Raw genomic sequence first — 3807 nt, 5'->3', positions numbered from 1 at the left:
AGCGGACGTGTATGCTAAAATAGCTATTATAAATATGCATTCACAAATTATAAATGTGCTCACAAAGATATGACAACATAAATATAGGAAGAAAAGACATATATGAATAAAGTCTCAGCTAGAACTTCCAGAGATGAAAAATATGATATTTTTTAAAAAGTCTTTATTGAACTTGTTAAAATATTGCTTCTGTTCTATGTTTTTTGGTTTTTTGTCTGTGAGGCATGTGGGATCTTAGCTCCCTTACCAGGGATCAAACCTGCACCCCCTGCATTGGAAGGCAAAGTCTCAACCACTGGACCACCAGGGAAGTCCCCAAAATATGATATTTAAAAAAAATTTTTTTAAGTTATTTATTTCTGGCTGTGTTGGGTCTTCATTGCTGCACACGGGCTTCTCTCTGGTTGCGGCGAGTGGGGGCTACTCTTCGTTGTGGTGCACAGTCTTCTCATTGCAGTGGCTTCTATTGTGGAGCACAGGCTCTAGGTGCACAGGCTTCAGTAGTTGCAGCATGCAGGCTCAGTAGTTGTGGCTCGTGGGCTCTAGAGTGCAGGCTCAGTAGTTGTGGCGCACGGGCTTAATTGCTCCACGGCATGTGGGATCTTCCTGGACCAGGGCTTGAACCTGTGTCCTCTTCATTGGCAGGAGGATTCTTAACCACTGTGCCACCAAGGAAGCCCCCCCCCTTTTTTTTTTTGCAGTACGCGGGCCTCTCACTGTTGTGGCCTCTCCCGTTGCGGAGCACAGGCTCCGGACGCGCAGGCTCAGCGGCCATGGCTCACAGGCCCAGCCGCTCCGCGGCATGTGGGATCTTCCTGGACCGGGGCATGAACCCATGTCCCCTGCATCGGCAGGCAGACTCTCAACCACTGCGCCACCAGGGAAGCCCAGGAAGCCCCTTTTAAATAAAATTTTATACTGAAAAAAAGAATCCTGAAGAAGTGGAAGGAAGAAAGAAAAATGAAACAAATAGAATACCAATAGGAAAATGGTAGATTTAAACCCAACTATATAAATAATTACATTAAAGGTAAATGGTCCAAACATTCCAAATAAAAAGCGGTGAGTGAGAGATAGAATAGAAAAGCAAAATCCAACTGCTATTTTAAAATGTGATATATTAGAATTCCCTCATGGTCCAGTGGTTAGGACTCGGCACTCTCACTGCAGGGGGCCCAGGTTCTATCCCTGGTCAGGGAACTGAGATCCCACAAGCTGCACCACGCAGACAAAAAAAAAAAAAAAATGTGGTGTGTGTGTATATATATATATATATATATATATATATATATATGCCATGGAATATTATTTAGCTATAAAAAGTAATGAAATTCTGATGCATGCTATAATGTGGAGGAACCATGAAAACATTATGCTAAGTGAAAGAAAAAGAGATAAAAAAAAACATATTCTACTTTTATGAGGTACCTGGAAGAGATGAATTCGTAAAGACAAAAAGTAAAATAGGGGCTGGGGGTTGCTGGGAGTGAGAAGTTACTGTTTAATAGGTACTACAGAGTTTCTGTTTGGATTTGATTTTAAAATTCTGGAAATGGAAAGTGATGATTGCACAACATTATGGATGTAGTTAGTGCCACTGAAATGTATACTTTAAAAAAGGTTAAAATGGTAGATTTTATGTTATGTACATTTTGCTACATAATACCATAATATTTTATGTTACTTATATTTTACATTAAAAATGAAAAAAAGGGACTTCCCTGGTGGTGCAATGGTTAAGAATCCACCTGCCAATGCAGGGGTCACGGGTTCAAGCCCTGGTCTGAGAGGATCCCACATGCCGCGGAGCAGCTAAGCCCGTGCACCACAACTACTGAGCCTGCACTCTAGAGCACACGAGCCACAACTACTGGGGCCTGCACGGCTAGAGCCTGTGCTCCGCAACGAGAGAAGCCGCCACAATGAGAGGCCACGGGCGCAATGAAGAGTGGCCCCCCGCTCGCCACAACTAAAAAAAAGGAAAGCCCACGGGCAGCAATGAGGACCCAACACAGCCAAAAATAAAATAAATAAATAAATTTATTTTTTAAAAATGAAAAAGGCCCAACTATATGCCACCTATAATAAACCCAGTTTAAATATAAAGACACAGATAATTTTAAATAAAATAGTAATAAAACAATATACCGTGCAACCATTAATCAAAAGATAGTTGAAATGGTTCTATTTCTATCTGATAAATTTGAATTCAGAACAAGGGATAAAGAAGACTACTTCGTAATTTTAATGGGGTCAATTCATTAGGAAGATACAACAATCTTAAATAGTCATGAACCTTAAGACAGATTCAAATTACATGAAGCAAAAATTGATAAAATGGAAGGGAAAACCAAACAAATCTATAATTACACAGGTTTATGGAGTTATTGTGGGTTTGTTTCCAGACCACCATAATAAAGTAAATACTGCAATAAAGCTAGTCACACAGATTTTTTGGTTTCCCAGTGCATATAAAAGTTATGTGTATGCTATACTGTAGTCTATCAAATGTGCAGTAGCATTATGTCTAAAAAATGTACATATCTTAATTTTAAAAAATAAAAAATTCTAATCATCATCTGACAACACAGGGTTGCCACAAACCTTCAATCTGTAAAAGACCTGATATCTGTGAGGCTCAATAAAGCAAAGTGAAATAAAACCAGGCATGCCTGTAGTTGGGGAGTTCAACACTCCTCTCCCAGTAATTGATATAACAAGTGGACAGCACTAACAAAACTAACAGCTTGAACACTAACATACTGTGTAAACACTCCACCAAACAATAATAGAATACACCTTCCTTTCAAATGCCAATGGAACATTCACAAAGATCAACTATAGTTTGGATCTTAGAAGAAATCTCAACAAATTTAAAAGCATTGAAAACATACAGTGTATATTCTCAATCACAATAAAATTAAATTAGAAATCAATAAGAAAAAAAATTTTTGGACCCCCCTCCCCCAAATATTTAGTAGTTGAGCAATACAGTTCTAAATTACTCAAGGAAGGACTTCCCTGGTGGTCCAGTGTTTAAGACTCCACACTTCCCCTGCAGGGGGTGCAGAGTTGATACCTGGTCAGGGAACTGAGATCCCATGTGCCACGTGGTGTGACCAAAAAAAAATAAAAATAAATTACTCGAAGAAGTCACAAAGGAAAATTAGAATATATTTTTAACTGAGTGAAAATTAAAACACGATATATCGAAATTTATGGGAAAGAGCTAAAGCAGTGTGCAGAGGGAAATTTATAGTTTTAAATGCCTAAATAAATAATCTAAGCTTCTATTTTAAGAAACTAGAAAAAGAAGTAATTAAACCCAAAGTAAGCAGAACACAAGTAATGATAAAGCTAAGAGCAGGAGTCAATGAAATAAAATAAAGGAAATCAATGACACCAAAAAATGTTTCTTTTAAAAGAGTCAATAGAATTGATAAATCTCTTTCCTGAATGACTAAGAAAGAAAGAAGACATAAAGTATCAATATATGGAATGAAATCAGGAATATCATCTGGATCCTCAGACAGCAGAAAATAAGGGAATATTATAAAACAACTTCAGGCCAATAAATTTGACAGCTTAAGTAAAATGGGAAAATTCTTAGAAAAACACAAACTGCCAATATTCATTTAAGAAGAAATATCTCGATAATCTGTATCTAAAAAGTAAGTTGAATTTGTAGTTAAAAAACCTTCCCACAAAGAAATTCCAGGTTCAGATGGTTTCACAGGTGAATTTTACTAAACATTTAGAAAAGAATTTCAATACAGTTGTTTTTGTGAAGCCAGTATTATGCTGAGG

The 3807-nt window shown here is 37.6% G+C and overlaps 1 non-coding gene across 1 annotated transcript; it reads left to right on the top strand.

The window, feature by feature from the left end:
• The first annotated feature begins 1127 nt into the window (after window positions 1–1127).
• Window positions 1128–1200, top strand: TRNAE-CUC. The gene has a single exon. It is a non-coding gene; the product is annotated as a tRNA-Glu (tRNA).
• Window positions 1201–3807: the final 2607 nt, after the last annotated feature.

The sequence above is a fragment of the Monodon monoceros genome, unplaced genomic scaffold, assembly GCF_005190385.1.
Source record: "Monodon monoceros isolate NGI ecotype Baffin Bay Population unplaced genomic scaffold, NGI_Narwhal_1 Super_Scaffold_11, whole genome shotgun sequence".
In the NCBI taxonomy this organism is placed as follows: Eukaryota; Metazoa; Chordata; class Mammalia; order Artiodactyla; family Monodontidae; genus Monodon; species Monodon monoceros.
The sequence above is the reverse complement of the archived record's forward strand: the minus strand, read 5'-3'. Positions and strand labels throughout refer to the sequence as shown.